The 18089-nt window shown below is 38.2% G+C and overlaps 1 protein-coding gene across 2 annotated transcripts in view; it reads left to right on the top strand.

The window, feature by feature from the left end:
* PRRG1 (proline rich and Gla domain 1) overlaps window positions 1-18089 on the top strand; it is a 134511-nt gene that overhangs the window by 33803 nt on the left and 82619 nt on the right. The window contains exon 2 of one of the 2 annotated variants that reach the window (XM_073228092.1): window positions 14431-14534. The exons of the other annotated variant lie outside the window; for it this stretch is intronic. The gene's annotated coding sequence lies outside the window, so the exon portion shown is untranslated. The remainder of the gene's footprint in view (window positions 1-14430; window positions 14535-18089) is intronic. 2 annotated transcript variants of the gene reach the window in all.

The following is an 18089-nucleotide window of genomic DNA, read 5'->3' as shown; positions in this document are numbered from 1 at the left end:
TACCTGTCTACACTGAGATTTCAGCAATCAACTTCCCTGGTACTGGTTCTGGAGTTTTCTGTTTCTGGGCTTTTGCTGTGGTTAAGTTGGATTTTCTGTATCCATCTTGTCTGTCTCTACAGTTTTGGGGACAGTGGTTTGCCCTGTGACCTCAGTCATCTGATGGATCTAGGAAGAATTGTTGCTTTTCAGCCCATTTTTCTTGCTGTTAAGAATGGGCATGATGACTTCCAAGGTCCTTGTATACCAGACAAGAAACTGGAGGTCACCTTTTTATGAGTTAAAAGCATACCTTCTTGTATTTCACTAAGGATAGCCACTTTAACATCCTCATTTGTTAGTTCCAACATCTGGTTCATCTTGGAGTAGGGCAAGAATAACTTTCTTTTCTTCTGATAGTGTGTTATATTTTCTTGATTCTTTGTATGCTGTGTACTTTTGGATTATGTCTTGGATACTATGAATATTGAGATGCTGGACTATGTTATTTTTTTTCCAGTAAATATTATTGCCTTGGTTTTAGCAGCTAGCTTTCTTGGCTTGGCTTGAATAGCTAACTTTCTTGTGTAGTAGCTTGTCTTTGTTCAGATCTGTTGTTTTTGGATGTGATGCTAAGAGTCTATTCTGTGCAAGCATTGTTCAGGGTTAGTCGGAGATGTGGGTAATCAGAGCTTAGGGATCTATTCTTTGGTTTTTTTTCTCTTCAATGCTCATGATTTCCTGGATTCTTTTTATTTGGCTTTCTGGCCTCATTTATGGGTTTTTCATATGTGCTCACTTCTGCTGTGAGCTCTTGGACTGAACCTAGTCCCAGATTAAAAGGTATTCTACCTCCCACTTCCAAGTGCATGCACACTCTTTGCCAATGTCTGTCTGCTTCTCTTCACTCACCACCTTATGGGTGGCAGCTGTAGTCTCAGTTCAGCATTTGTTCTTTTGCTTTGCATTTATTCCACACCAGAATGATTCACAGTTCAGTTAAAGATGTAGGTAGACAGAGTTTAGGGATTCCCTCTCTGGCTTTCTTCCTGCTGGGATTCCTCCTCTTCCTTTAGTATTATCCCAGCTCAACTTTTCTGATCCCCTAGGCCAAAATAGTGAGAGTTTTTTCCATGTGTGGCCCCTCCTCCACTAACTGCTGTTCATCCCAAATGCTGCACCTAGCCCCAGGATAAAAGCTATGGCGATGAAAACTTAATTGTTTAGCTCCCTGTCTCTCTACCTCCTAGCATTTTGAGTTCCCTTTGAGAGTCTGTATGCTTTTGTTCACTCACCATCTAGTACCTTCAGTTCGTTTCTCTATTATATCCAGCTTTTGTAGTTGCTTTCTGAATGTATGTGGGAGATGGAGAGAGACCTATAGGTTTTGAGTTTCTCATGCCCAGAAATGGAAGGGTTTGAGGATATTTCCTTGAGGGCAAAAATACTATTTACTGAATAACCTCTTAGTAACCAAGACCATGCGTTCCTTTAGTGAATGTTGGTAAGGTGGAATCTTGTGATGTCCTAACCTCTTGTTTTCCATGCAAAAGGGAGTAGGGAGTGGAGACATTTTAGAGATAAGCAGAATCCTTTGGGAGCTGTGAGCAATATATGACCCCCCCTTACTGGGTTGTGTTGAAAACAGAATAACTTTTCACAAAGCCTGGAGATTTTTTAAAACCTATTTATGGCTGCTTTAAGCCAAATGCTAAATTCTACTTTGCTTAATACAATGCCTGTCATAAGTATTCAGAATGTTATTTGAATCCATTAATTTGCTGTAATAAATTACTCATCATTGATAAATTAGCTAAGAGTGAGCATTTTGATTCTCTCAGAAATAAGATGGTTAAAGCAAAATATTCATATGTTGTACTCATGTGGCTACACAGCTAGTTTATTGTAAATGGCTTAAAACAAGATTAATTTGTCTATGATATGCTTTGTCATACAGTGCTACATTAATGTTTTGGGGAAAATCCCTGTAATGGATTTTTTTCTAACTCATTTGTTGAAGGACTATAGGGAATAGTGAGCTAGGTAATTAAATAAAATTCATTTTGTAGTTTGTACCTCATAGGATAACCAAAGTAAATGAAATTATTAACTGAACACCTTATGAATGCATATAGTAATTAGGAGGCTTATAGAAATCAACAAGGAATTCAGGTTATACTCCATATCCTGTAGAGTAGCAAAGGATTCAGGTTTCTCTAGCGTTGGGGTTAAAGTGTTCCAGAGGGTGTTTTTACACACATAGAAACTACAATTCATCAAAATACATTTGGCAACACTTTTGGTTCATTACTCCCTTGTTAATTCACATGTAAGAGATTATGTGTGATCTTAGTATCATTATGATAAATCACAGTCTGTATGGTAGGTGCCACTCACTATTGAATAGGAATGAGATCAAAGCAGCCATCTTGGTCTGTCACTAAAATTAGAGAATTGGCATTGACTTGTCAGTGTGTTACTGTAAAACAGATGTAGTGTGGAACTGTTTCCTTAGATTGATCAAGGGTTCAGCATCACAACTCAGAAATTCCCTTCAGTTCTCTCCATTTTTACTTGGTGCTGTAGGCAGACTGGTGAAGAGACTTAGGACTTCTAAGTGGCTGTGATAGCTATCTTCCTGTTGGCTCTAGTGACCCATACGTACACATCCCCCTGTAGCTTCTTTCTTCCTTAGATAACCTGGCTTGAAATCCAGTGCCCCGAAGCTGCTTTGAAGCTTTTTTTGCATGAGTGAGCACTAAAAATGTGAAAACAGTCTAGACCAGACTTAACAAGTAAAGCCAAAGAATGTTTTTATGGATATTCATGAATGTTGCCAGCAGCATTGAATTTTTTTCTAGATGATTCCAATGCACTTATAATGTAACGATTTTAATGTTTGATATTTCTGAGCACCCAGTTGCATTCCTGTTAGCTCCATACCAGACCACATTAATTACTACCCTTTTTCTTACTCTCACATCTCTGAGGTAGATAATGCTTCAGTTGAATGGGAGCTAAGGAGCTATATTTTCAAGGAACTTTCACTGTGTCTGTGTGATAAGAAGGACAGGGAGAAAGTCTGTTTTAGCATAGGTTGCAAAAGATAGGAGAATCCTATAACGCTTACTTGAAATTTAGTTGAAATGCTTTTCCAAAGAACATTTTCTCCTCAAATTAGTAACTACATTGGTATATGGAAGAAGCCTTCCCTAAGATCGACTTCCCTTGGTTGCTAAAGCTGCAGCTAGACATCTCAGGAGTGGTTTCCAAGGAGGTGAATAGATGGTGAGGTAATTTTCTTAGGTACTTGGATCCTGATCATCTCCAGAGACTTTGAGGCTATGAGTTACATAATAGACTGACTTGCTCTCCTGGGACCTTTGCCAGGTTCGTAATTGCAAGATTTTTAACACTCACAAATGACATGATGTCTTTCCCTCTACTCTAGGAGAGAGGCAATTCCTAGATAAGGAGCAAAAGTACATTTTAGTTTCCAAGACTTAGATCAGACTTTTTATAAGCCCGACACAGCAGTATATCTAAGCTATAGTCATGCAACCACTGGGTTATGACTTCCTGTTTTATTGAAATAGCCTTGAAAATGTCCATTAGGCTGTAAGCAGCATGAAAGTAGGTTTTATGTCATTTTGGTAATCATCGAGTCCTGGCACAATGCTTGACTGTGGTAGGGAAGAATGGGAAGTATATTGTATTGCAGTGTCCTAGGCTTCTTCACTTGTTGAGCATGGCAATAGAGGTAGTGTGTTGGACAGAAGGCAAGGTAGGATACTCTTTTTCTTCTGCTCTTGGCAAACAGGTCTTCATTTTTCAAGACTCTGTTGCCTTGTCTGTGAAGCCTTTATGTCTTTTCTGGATGCAGTTGACCTGACCACTCTTTCCTTAATGTATCCTTTGCTTGTTTTATAGCAACTGTGACATTTTTATTCCATTTCTGATATGTAGCTGCCTTTCTACCACACTGGAGAGCTCAGTAATGTTTGTCTACTGATTATTAGTATGAATAAGTTTGGCAGCAATTAGCAGGGAATGCAATTAATAGAAGTTTAGATAAAGGTGTAGTTATTGCACAAAATAAGTTTGAAGATGGGCAGCTCAGGGTGGGTGTCTTTGAGGATGCATATCTTTGTTTTTCCAATTCACCAAGTTCAGTGTGTGGTTCTCATTCTAATGATTGTACAGTGGCTATACCCCACACCTCACATCTGTATCCCATGCAGGAAGAAAGAGGGCACATGGCAAAAGGGTTTTGCAGAAGTAGTCCTCCTGGGGCAGGGGGGAGAAAGACTGCCTTTACATCAATTTGGCTAGAACTGGGACACATGGCCACCCATAGTTGCAGGGAGTCTGAAAACACTTCCAGTCCTTGTATTAGAGAAAAGTAGGGGGCAGAGGCATTGTGGCTGGCATTTGTATAGGTAGTCTACAATGTCATGTTTGTGATTGGGGTCTCCCTCAAAAATGTCCTGGCACATGTCTGACCAATTATGTCATACACACACACACACACACACTGAATGTGTTTTAGCAGTAGGCTTACCATTTTTAATCTCAAGGGCAAAATCTATTTCTTTGCTATTTCTTCAGAGTCTTTGCTATCTATTTTAAAAGTGTGGTCTGGCTCATGGTTTCAGATGAAGCCGACTTTGGCCATTTTTTCAAGATAAAGGATATTGTCAGGAATGGAAATAAGCAGTAGTATAAGAGATTGTGGTTCCAGGAACTTGATCCCAGCAGCACAGAAACAATTTAACTCTGTTAAGTGGTGGACACCATAAATAATCTGTCTGCTTCCTGGGATTCTGTGACTTCTAGATGTCCTTTAGTGTTCTCCTTCTGTGAATTCATCTGGGGCCGGTGGTGGGGGTGGGTGATGTGTGGGGCAGGGCTGCAGCCCATGATGGGTCTCCTTATTTGTACTGTGAGTATTTAATTTCTGTATCTACAAAGAGTCTCTGGGTGTTGTCTTCTTTAAGCTGGTTGGAATGAAGCTGAAGGCAACTGGAAACGCTTAGGATCCTCTAGTCCTTGCTGCTGCCTCCTGCCTTTACTCTTCATTGCCTTACTAGGGCCCTTCTTCCTGTGATTCATGAATTTCCAGGCATCCCTTACAATTTACAAGCATTCTCCGGCAAGCTGTGAATTTTAATGTCTCTTTCTTTTTCCAAATACAGAACATTTGTTTTCAGCTATAAATTCTCTTCTCTGTACCACAGCAACAGGAAAACCCTACAATTGTATCTATTAGACAGATCCCTTTCCAGAGAACAAATTTTCCTCTACAAGCCTTCCATTTAATAGTTCTAGGAAAGGCAGGAGCTTTTCTGAAGGCCTATTTGAGTTGCTTCTAGGAAATTTATGTCCAATTTAGTAGTGGAGAAATATTATCCTTTGAGAACCACATCAGTCAAATAAGGGCCAAAATGTAAAGATCCTACTTAGAGGATAGTTCTTTTGGGTAGTTTGATTTTTAAGAGAAAATGTTCTTCATGCATGGTTTTGAAACTGAAAACAGAGAGTACACAGACCTATAAAGAACAGAGCACAAAATTTTAGCCAAAAGCTATAGGTTTAGAAAAGAAGAAATACAGCTACCTCATACATAAATTACATATTCAACCTGACTTGCAATCAAGAAATTAGAAATGAAAGCAGTGAGATAGCATTTTTAATATATTGAATTCACAGATTTGAAAAACAAAATGCTCATACTCATTGCTGACAAGTATGGGGAATAACATTCTTTAAAAGTTTTATTTTTATCATAGAAGCTTAAGCATACTGAAAAGTAGGCCAGTATAGTAAAAACTTGTATGTCCACCATTTTTTCTTTCAAAGATCTTTTTTTAAAGACCTAACCCTCCCTAATCTGGTTCCCTTTCATCCTCCCTCCTTCCTTCACTGTTGGTGCCCCTAAAGCTAACATGAGGCATCCACTCTCTGTAAACAAGCAGTCTTATACACTGGTAGTAAAAATGAAATTGCTTCATTCTTCCTGGAGGACAAGTTAGCAATATGTATCAGTTACCCTAGGAATTTAATCTAAGAAAATAAGAGATGTGCATAAAAATAAAGGTGTACATTTATAAGTATTTTTTATGATAAAGGGCACCCTCCTAAGTGAACACCAATAGAGGACTGGCTAAATAAATGATAAATACTCATATAATGAACTGTGAAGCAGCAATTACAAGTTATGCATGTTCCAAGTTGTGTGCTTTAATTATGCATGAGTTTGGTGAACAGAAAATATTCCCCACGTAATCATGCAAGAACTTGTCATCAGTCCAGTGTTAAAACATGTAATTTAGTTTTGTGTTACAGACAGTTAAAGTTAGAAAACAAAAGGTAAAGGAGGAAAATGAGAAATTAAAAATTGGTTGAGTTTATAATGAACGAAACACAGCTAAGTAGGCAAGCTGGGTTAGGCTTTTCAGGGGACTTGGTGTCTTAGCCATCAATTTAATGAATATTTTCTCTGTGTCATCTGGGTCCTGGATGCTGTCTGTCATCAGTGCAGAAAGGCCAAGTGATGGTCTCATCCCTCAAGCAGCTTGCAATCTGGGAGAGAACACACATAGAAAACTGGTGTGTAAACAAGAGAGTAATATTTGGCAAAGAAGTGGTACAGATTTGAATGCTATAGAAATTCTGTTGACAGAGAGATTATGTCCTGCTTGGGCTGACAGTTGTTTCTAAGGATTATGCTATCATTAAAGATTCAAACAAGCCAAAAGGAAGGGACATCATATTTAAACTAAGGGGAATGGTGTGAACAAAATCTTCAAAGTAGGAAAGCAGATAGTATTTGTAGAGAGCTAGTTTAACTCTATTTGTAGGATTCTTGCTGGAGTGGAAAAGCAAATAAAAGGAGCAGAACTCAGCCTAGAATGTCAGCGTTGTTTTAGGACCTCGAATTCAGGTTTGCATGCAGTTGTATTTGTTTCTTTTAACTCCAAGTTGCAAAAATGGCCATTTTAATATTAGAAAATCCATTGTAGGACATGAAATTAAGCTGAGAACTGAAAATTCAGTACTACAGTCAGGACAGCATTAGACTGAGAGTCAGACTTGGGATTGTGCTACAGATTCTACCAAGTAGTGATTCTATAACCAAACCAAGCCTTGGTTTCCTATCTTTAAGCCAAGTGTGATTTATTTCCCTTCCAGACTCACAGGGTTCTTAATGTGCAAATCAAGTAAAATGATACAAAAATTCTTCTTGAATCTGAAGTGCTGGGGAAGCAAAAACATATCTTCAGACAGGGCCCACTCTGCTCTCTCACCTCAACTCAAATGAAAAGGTGTGGAATTAAGGGAAGTAGAGGATTTATAGAGAAATTTGAACCCACCTGAAAATTGAATACTGAAGTGTCAGTAGTCCAGAAAAATGTTCCCCCTACCCGTACCAAAATCTTCAGTGCATTATTCCCAGACAGTTGGACTCCAGTGAAGGTTTGGGGGGTTACTTTTTAGCTACTGCTGTATCATAGTAAATCCTCTTTTGTCTGGGCTAATTGATCCCAGGCTGTATGGATTTGGTAAACCAACTTGGCAAACTTTCTGCAGTGTGCCTGTGGGGAGTAGATTCTTAGGAACCCAAGGCTACCCCCAGAAGAACTGTGGTCCCTCACTGGTAATTATTTAGAATAGAATGATACTCTGATTCCCTTGGCCCATGGGGTTGCTTGTCAGCATTTCCCTCAGGGCTGCTGCTTTGGTTTGGAGAAGGGCCCACAGAGTGAGTCAGATCACTTCGGTTTTGTTTTCAGAATGGCCATCCAGATATTTGTCTGGATCAGCCAGGTGCAATGAGTTTCCTTTGGCATGGGCATTCCACTGGGCCTGGTATGCTTCTGATTGTATCTAAGCAATTTTAGGAAGCCATTTGAGTGGGTCACTTTCTAAATAATTATACAAATATAGGGTGCACTGCTTCTGTGCTATCTTGCCATTGGCCTACTTATAATAAAGAAGCAGTAAGAAACTGTGCCAGCTATAAAATGTCTTACTGTATTTACTGTATGGAAGCTGAAGATACTGTTCATTACATTTCTTCTTTTGAGGACACCAGGGATAATTTTTCTCTCCAATCTCAAAATCATAAGTAATGAAGCTTCTGGGCAATTGGTTTGTTTTTATCTTAGGAATTCCATGGCTCATGTAACTATTTGTACTTTTTCTCATGGCATTGGCTACTACGAGGTTTATCTCTGCTGTAACAAAGATACAGGACCTTTCAGCAAGTTTCTTGAATAGATTGCTGAGCTCTCTTTAGTCAGGTTATGTTTTCCTGAATCTCTTCCCTTCTTGATTTTTCCCGTTGTCATGTTTTCCTCAAATGCTTTTTATGTTTTACTTTTATCTTCTTTTTTTTACATGATTTTATGTAAATCATCTTTAATTCTTTCCAGAACTAGGTAGAGTATGAGTAAATAAAAAGAATTTGATACTGAGATTTAAGTTTAACATGTTGAATTGGTATCTGTTTTGCTTTTTTATCATGATTTGATGATTATCTAGGGTGCCGAATTAGGTGATATCCAAAAGTATACAACAATTGAATTTTTAGAAAAGATAACATGAGAGGTAAAGTAACATGAGATCATATGCCTACAATACCCCTGCAACGAATACCTCAAGGTGTGTACAAATTATATATTGGTCCTTGCCTCTCAAGCCTCTCTGAGTCTCAGTTTCACCAGGCAGCCTTCACAGTAGAGGAAACAAGAGTCTCAGAAATGTCCCACAACTGATTAAGTCACAGAGTGAAGGACTAGCCCGGTGCATGTTCCCTGGTCAGGATCTATTCTCTCACACCCACCCGACAGGATTCACCTCTTTGGCTGACAAACCATTTCTACTTTACCATAGGAAAACTCCAGCTTTTGTAGTCTACTTCAACTAGGTATTAAGAAGCAAGCTGACTGAATTAATTTACACATCTGTGAATAACCCCCTCTAATTTTCCCAGTAATATATGCCTGTTTGCCCCAAAGTATAAGATAGCTCTATCTGTAGATGTCTAAATCCAGGTTCTTGCATTTACCTATCTCAAGGAGACCATTAGAAATGAGAATAACAATTTATATTTAAAAATATACACTGCTACATTATTTATGACAGCAAAAAATAGAATCAGTTCTCAATGGCTGAATAATATTTTATTGTATGGATGTAACAAAGTTCATTTCTGAATGATAGAACATTTAGGGAGTGGTTAAATTATGGTATATGAATATAATGTAGCCATTAAGAATCATGTTATGAAGTATTTAATTTCATAGGAAGATTATTATAATGTATGAATAAAAAATTGGACACAAAAATAGAATATCATAAGCTCAGTTTGTTATAATACAATATTTTGTTCAATAAAATTTTCATGTCAAGTAAGTATATGTCAAATATAGGGATGGAAGTGAGGAAAGAGCATCAAACAAGATACATGTGATCCGAGACAGCATTAAACAAAACAGGACATCATTATGAAATTAACTATCCCTTTGGGGATTGGGGATTTCTAGTCAAATGTGATTAAACTCATTTTCAAGTTTGTAGACTAAGACGTTGGTTTCATTTCTCTTCTGCTCTCTGAGAATTCAGAGCTCTGCAGTTCAATTTGAGCAGTGACATTTAAAAACAGTAACAACAGACAGTTCAAGCCCAACATTCCCCATAGTCTTTAGATCTGTTTTTTAACCTACGTGGTCAGTGTTGCCCAACAACATCAGTGTAATAGCTTTTCTTAGGAATCTTTCCCTGTGAATTTGTCTGGGCTGCTTCTGCAGAAGATAATAGCTTGCAAAGGAAAACCAGTTTTGCATGGGCCTTTTTATTTTACCTTAGAAACAAACCCTACCCGTGCTTTTGTAGAGCATAATTCTTACTGTTCTGGAGTGCTATCAACTTAATTTTGCTCTTGAGACAAATCTTCCTTAAAACTTTGGAATGATCCTTAAAGTGGACTTTTGCTCAGATACAGTTTTTATTCGAGAAGCTATAAATCTTGTTTAAGAACTTCATCCTGCAAAATATACCTTCTTTAGAATTAAGGTTACTGTTTTGTCTGTTTCATACCATCAAATTTCGGTTCTCTGAACAGCTTTAATGTAATATCTTTGAATGTATTCACTATAGTGATATGCTTTGTTAGATAGTAATGCAACATTGTTTCATGCTATAGAAAGAACTCTTCTAAAACCTGAGGCATATCAGGTTTTTTCCATGTTCTGTTTGTGATGATTTCTTAATGCCATTTTACTGTGATGTGCTTATAAAGTAGGACAGTGAGATTATTAAAAATGTGAGAACCTTTTTTTTCTGGTTGACTAAGTATTGAGCTCTTGAGGTTGTTTAGTATATCTGACCTAATTTATTCTTAAAAATTGTAATGTAGGAACTTCTTGTATGATCATACTTAAAGCACCAGCTTGTTGTATTTGGGGCTAAGATTCTCTGCTGTGATAATACGACCAAAGCTACATTGTTTCTTCTTTTTCACTTACACATGGTATCCATTATGCATTGATCTTGTCCAGCAATATTAACTTTCTTTAACTGATTGTTCTGCTATCTGAAGAGTCTTATTAAATTTTAATCAGTAAACTAAAAATAAGCAGCTAATGCCATAGTACATTCTGGTAACTCATAAGAGAAAAAAAGAAAGTAAAGGTTAATGTAGGCTTGTGAGGTTAAAGGAAGGTGAGTATGTATATATTGGCTATTCAAGGTTATGTATAAATTACCATTTTTCCTCTCTTGAGAAATGTGACATAATGGGACCACACTTTTAGGTGATACACATTTCCATTTGCAGAATATTTGCTGTTTTCCCTGCTAGCACTGCACTGCCCTAAATGACACAGCACTGTGTAATAGGGTTAGAGCCGATTTGTGCCTCTTGTTAGAAAAGCTTTTCTGGATAGTGACTGTGGCTAATGTGATTCTTGAGCTCTGTCCTGTGTGTGTGCTGCATTGCCCATCTATCAGAATGAAGTAAATCCTGCACACATGTATCATCTGCACGGTGACCTCTCCCTTTTTGGCTTGTTCCTACGTTGAGGGTTCCTGCTGCCTTACTGCGTTTCTTGTTTCTGTTTTCCAAACATTTCTAGGTTTAGAAAAGGCACCTAATCATATCCCTCCATATTAGTTCTTTCTGCTTCTTTTTGATGACTCTGTTCTGTTGGCCAAAGGCATTGTTTTCACAATACCACAGAAAACTCATTAGTTTAGAAAATTATCATGGCATTTTGCTGATCTTGAAAGTAACATTTGCTTAAATGGACAAAAGCTGGGACACACGCATTCACAAAAGATGGCCAGATGGCCAATTAACATGCAAAAAGGTGTTCAACTTCATCATTCATCAGAATGCACAATGCAAAACACTACCACCCACTGAAATGGCAGATGAAAAAGATGAACTGAGTCTACGAGAACGTGGAGCAGCTGCTCTGCTACACTGCTACTGAGACTCTGTATTGGTACAAACATTGGAAAACTTTACCAAGTGATGAGTAGAGCTGAATATAGGTATCCCGTGGCTCAGTGATTCCACTTCTAGGCACACACAACAGAAATGGGTATATAGGTTCATAAAAAGACACATATAAGACTGTTCGCAGCACTATTTGTGAGAAACCTAAACTTGAGACAACACAAATGTCCATCGATAGTAAAATGAATACATTAATAAGAATATATATCCAACAAGAGTCAGTGTGAATGAACTATAACTCCATGCAGCAGTGTGGATGCACCTCACAAACATCATGTTGAGCAAGAGGAGCTGGAGGATCTGCTTCAAGGTGGCTCAGTCATCTGCCTGTTAACAAAGGCCTCAATGAATGCACTATGCATTACCTCAGGCTTAAAAAAAACCCTACAGATATTTGTGTGTGTGTGTGTGTGTGTTTACATATATGTTTATATGTATTTACCAAATTATGAACATATTTTTTTCTTCACTCAGTACATTGTAGGTAGCCCTTTTTTTTAATTGGCTTGTCTATAGATGTTTCATCCTTTTTGCATTTAGCTTTGTTGAAGTATAATTGCTATACAGTTGGCATACATGCACATATTTAAAGTGTACAATTGGATAATTTTTTGTGTATATGCCCACGAAATTGTCATCACAATCAAGATGAGTAATTTATCACACCAAAAAGTTTTCTCCTATCCCTTTGTAATAATCCTTCCTCTCATCCTTTTTAATGGGTGAAAAGCTTTATTTAGAATATATTAATCATATGTTAATTGTTTTACATATAGCCACACTTACACATGCTCACAGATCAGTGTAATTTTTGGTTTAAGTTGTAGAACTCTCACCCCATTTGGAGGAAGAAATCCTCCCACCCCTACCCCCACCCAGTCAAAAATATGAAAGCCAGATTGCCTGGGTTAGATTCTTAGCTCTGTCACTTTATAAACTTATCATTTTGGGCAAATTGCTTAACTACTCTGCATCAGATTACTTATCTCTGCCTCTAGTACTAATGATACCACTATACCTAACTCATAAGATTGTAAAGATTAAAGGAATTAATATATATAATCTAAAAAAGCACTGTTATTGGCTGCTCTTGCTCTCAGGAGTTGTTATGCTAAAAGCCTAGGTTCTCAGTTTCTCCTGATGATACCGAAGTTATGAGTTGATGGGGCCCTGCATTCAAATATCCCACCAGCATCTATCTATTCCTTTCACTCCTATTTCTGTATTTTCTCCCTCTGAGCTCCATACTACAGGTGAGGAGAGGTATGCATTTAATGCTAGGCTCTTTTAGTATTTAGATAATATCTTAGGGACATGACATTTCATATGCTAAGAGATCTAAAATGGGATGCTTTCAAAAAATCCCCAGACTTTATATCAGAATGCCACTTACATTTCTACATTAAAAGTTAGTGATCACTTTGATAGTAGTGATTACACATGTATGATAACTATTCCTTGAATACATATTAAACATATATCCTATGACAGATCCGAAGAATTAAGATATTTCCTGTCCTTGGGAAGCTTATTGTCAACTTGAAGAAATATGTTTAGATTTTGGAATGGTGAGTGTGGAAAGGCTGGGGTCAGTTATTAGAGCAAAGGAAGAATGAGTAGTTCTTACTGATTGGTATGTTAGATTGAGCTAAGAATACTGTCAGTTATAAATCCATGTAGTGGAATATGTTTTACTATTTTCTCTACACTGGAAACAACCTAAATGTCCATCAGTGGTAGAATGAATAAAGAGGGATATATACCTAACATGGAGTTAGTAGTGAGAATGAATGTACTACAGCCACGTGCAACAATATAGATGAAATGCACAAACATGAAGTTGAGTGAAAGAGGAAAGTATACATGTGGTTCCACTTACATCAAGATCGAAAAGCATGCAAAACTCGTCTGTGGTGTGAGAAATCAGGTCAGTGGTTACTAGTGCCTACCCCTCCTTTCCTCACCTTGCTAATTCCCAGTACAGGGCTTGCCCTCATCACCCCCATGGAGTGTCCAGGGCTGTCCTCCTTCAAAGCTTATGGTCCAGGGAGGGTACAAAGACAGCTGTCTGTCTGTATGAGGCAAATTGGATGGAGACCAAATGAAACCTCAGGCAGGGATAGGCATCCTTCTAGCAGGAGGTCATCAGCAAGAGGAGGATTACTGCCCAAGAGAAGCCCTCACCATGTACCACCAGGAAAGATTCTGTTCACATGCTTGCTTTATGGTCTGCTGATGCTAAACCCACTCCCCAGGGTCTCCTCACTAAAAATGGCCCATCATTTTGAATGTTTAGTCCCTTTGGGTCTGGCCCTTCTATCCTAGACCCCACTGCCTTCTCTCCTCTGTTTAGCCCAGGGGAGTCTCTGTAGCCTGGGGGTGGGGAATATGAGTAGATGGGATTGAAGAAGAACCCTTGCTCTCATTATTTTCTTCAATCATATTGTCTCTGCTAAAAGGCCTTTCGTTTTCCCCCATGTACCTTGGAAGACAAAGTTGGGAAAAACTTATGCCTCTTTTTCTCACCCAAGCTTATCTTTAATTTGAAGCTATGAGCACAGAATGGCTTACCTACTTGAGGGGGACGTGGTAGGTAGAGAGTAGAGAAAGGAGGGAAAAAGTGAACTCTCTGGAGGAACACAACTTTAAATATCTTAAAATGATATCCCACAACACTTGAGTTGAATGAGGTAATGAAGATACCATTCATAACGAATTTAGAGGGGAAGCTACTTTACATATGTGGTGGAGAAAACACCTGGTTTCAGATCAGTTTCAGGTGGTAGCATGGTATCCAGGCATAGATTTCTCTTAGGCATTTGGAATTGTGGAAGTTAGGGGAAAGGTCAAAACTGGGTTTTGTGTTTTGTTGGGATGGAAATGATAATTGAAATGTTACTGTGGTTGGAATAAACTTTTTCTGTTAGGAAATAGACCCAAATCCAAGGATTAAGTGTGGAGAACAGACTGAAACAAAGTGTACTTTCTTCATTGGCATAACTGCCTAACTTTGCTGTCCAGATTCTAAAAGGTAAGTATCAAAGGAAATTAGCAATGTCTGGCAGCATCTATAAATATTTATACAGTACATGTATTAATACTGTAAATTACTTGGTAAAATGATATTTTGATTTTTTATAATATTAATTTTAGAATTATTACATCAGTACATAATATTTATATATTACAAATATATATTTCTCAAGCCTTTATGTCAGTTATATTTAGACATTGAGGGTAAGAGGCCTAATGAAGCGAAGGGCACAAGTAATATTAAGTACCTGAAGGTTAGGATAACTGAAGAATCAAGTAAGCTCTTTGGGACTAGCTTGTTTTATGAACACAGGGGTATTGTTCAGTGATTTCTCACTACATTTAGAGTAAAATCTAAAGTTTTCCCCCAGTAAAGCTTTGTATGATTTGACCATTTGTCTCTGTCTCCAACCTCTTTTCTCTTGCTGGCTGTATCAAAACCATACTGAAGTTTTTAAAATTCCTCTACTACCTTAATTTCCTTTATGTATAATTTAAAAAGGTTATGCCTACTCCCCTATAGCCTCGAAGCTCTATTAAGGCAGGGGTCACATCAGTCTTATTCACCATCAGATCCTCAGTGCTTAGCAAAACGACTAAAATATAGCAAGCAGTAAGTATTTGTAGAATGACTACACACATGATTGAAAGAGCTCAGAAACCCTAAATTAAAATCCTGGAATGTGTTCTGGATGCCAGGTAGACAGGTGTGTTTGTGAAATCATTGAGATATACAGGTATAATGTGAGCACTTTTGATGTAAATATGTTGATAAGTTAAAAACAGTAATCCTGGGATGCTTCTACTTACTAATTATGTAAATGTGAGTGAGTTGATTTCTTGGAAATTTAGTTTCATCATTTATCAAGAGCTATCATTGTACCTATCTCAGAAGGCTGTTGCAAGCACTGATAAGATGATGCACGTGAAACTGCCTTATTGTTATAGCTATACAACATATACTAGTTGAATCCTTACTTTTTGAAAGATGTGGACGTGGAGAAGATGCAGAGGGGAAGTGCTCAGAAACCTCGGAGAATAAACCCATATCTTACAGAAGAGCCCGTAGGGAACTGAAGAGAACTGGGGCTTTACAAAACACCGTAAGGAAAAAATGGACTCCATGTCCTCTCTAGAGTATGCCGCAGGGCCCTTAGGCCTTCATACCTTTAAAAATTAGGCGGAGCTTGGGGAAGAGTGGGAGACTAGGACTGGCAAAGCCTTTAGTTGGGTGACCAGAAATTAATGAAATGGTGTATCTGAGCACAGCAGAGGACAGCAAAGTGATTGACGTAACCTGCCAGGAGAGAGCCATGTGGCTGAAAACTAAAGCCACCATTGCACCATTGAAGTGCTTCTCTACAAATTAAAATGCAGCCTGCGATGCTTCAAAACTAATAAAGACTAGATATAATTGAATCTCAGAGGGTTACTGGAAGAGCAACCACTACCAGGATTAAGAGTTTTTAGGCTACGATTCTCCCTGAAAGGCCGGGAAAAGAGGGGCAAGTGCATGAAAGGGACATCCAAAATGGGAAAGGAGGCTGTTAAGGGATGGACAGCCCACATTCCAAACTTAACGAGTACATGCAGCTGAGGCTAAACCTTTAAAATCAAATTTTATTTTTATAAATTCAGCTCATAAAATATACATTATACTATCCTCTGTCTTAAGTAGTAATAGTTGTACTTAATGTATTGAACCAGATTGACCAACCAGAAAATGAACCCCCATAACTAGATTGAACCAAGACATTTTGGAAGGGAAAATCTTTGTTGCCCTCAGAGTCCTGCTTACTGTGCATTTATCGTTCTCAAGAACTATTCTAACAGTCCTCATGTAAGGCTCCATCAAAGCCTGTCTAACTCCATTATGGATGAGGAAACTGAGGCTTAAAGAGGTTGAATGACTTGCCCAAGGTCAGATAGTAATTGCCAGGGCAGGTCTCTGACCCTGGTATGGTGTGGTGGCAAAGCCCATACTCTGACCTGTTGGATGTATATAACCTGCTATTATTTAAGGGGAAATCTGCTCAGTGCCAGGATGCCTTCCATATATGAGAAATAAACAACAGAAAAGAAATCCTGAAAACTGTAGACTAATGAATCTTATTGACTATACTGGAACAGAGATCATCTGTAGCATTCTGTTCATAGATTATAAGCTCCAAAAAAGCAAAAAATTTCTCTCTTGTTTTGCCCCTGATTTGCTTATGCAGATTTTCTCAGCCTTGACCCCACTGTTCTTTTGGACTGGATAATGCTATGTTGTGGGGGGCTATTCTGTGCATAATAGCGTGTTTAGCAGCATCCCTGCTTTAACTCACTAGATGCTAGTAGAACCCTTCCCAGTTGTGACAAAAATATCTCTAGACATTGCCAAAATGTCCCCTGGGGGGAAGATTACTACTAGTTGAGAACAACTGTCCTCCAGAACAAGTAACAGTGCTTGGCAAGTAAAAGACACTAGATACTTTTGAATTGACTGAAGACAGGAATGAACAGTGTTACACAAAGCATACTGCTTATGATATGCAAAATAACTAGAGGGAACCTTGACAAAGTTCTAGAACTTTAATAGTTATGCATTTTTGTATGCATTAGAAAACATATCAAATACATGCTTTCATACACTATAGGACAAGGCTAATGTGGATAGTGAAGTAAAAAATAAAAAATTGACTTAACTGAAAGAAACATTTAGTGAGTACGTGTAGACAATAAATGCATTTAGCAAAAATCCTAAGATTAAGATGGAATGTAAATGACTGGAGTTTGATGCACTGATCTATACTAAGGGAAACAGGCAAAGGTAATGTGTCCTGAACACTCTTGGTATGAGAGCTTCCCCTAAGTGGTTTGTGTGGGCCCCTAGAACCCTCATTGGGAATGATCTAGTGCCCTACACAAGCTGACCATGGATATAGAAGACAAATTGCTTACCTTTCAAGAGTTGGACAGTCTGAGAGATACTGTAATGTATGTATATCTATATGAGATAATGTTTAAATTCCATATTGTATGAGGGTTCAAAGGAAAAAGCTTACTTTCTGTTCAGGTAGTGAGGAAAGGCTTCACTACAGATACTGAAGATTGAATGGAATTTTAGGAGGTGTAGATAATGCAGAGGACAAGAGCAGGGGCATAGAGTTCAAAACAGTTAAAGGCAGATTTAAGGGGTGAATAGAGGCCAGTTTGGTTAGAGTGTGGTGTAACTGTTAAGGAAGGTTGAACCTGGTTATGGAGAGTGTTCAGTACCAGGCTGGGTAAATCCTAATGTCTAAAAGCTGCTTTATGGTAGTAGTAGTAGTAATAGAGTAGTTGTTTTTTAAGTGTGTTGCCATTGTTGTAGAAGTAATGTTTAGTTTGGGGGTGGGAACCTGAGAATCCAGATTGACAGATCCTCCTGTTTAGAGATGTATAACAACAAGAAAACACACAGATCCCAGCTGAAAAAAAGAGAATAGAGCAACAGGGGATCAGAGTGGAAAGACCAAACTAAACCTGGACATCAGAAGAAGCAGGGAGGTAACCTGGGGCTGGAGTAGTTCAG

The sequence above is a fragment of the Manis javanica genome, chromosome X, assembly GCF_040802235.1.
Source record: "Manis javanica isolate MJ-LG chromosome X, MJ_LKY, whole genome shotgun sequence".
Taxonomy (NCBI): Eukaryota; Metazoa; Chordata; class Mammalia; order Pholidota; family Manidae; genus Manis; species Manis javanica.
This window is presented reverse-complemented; position numbering and strand designations above follow the sequence as displayed.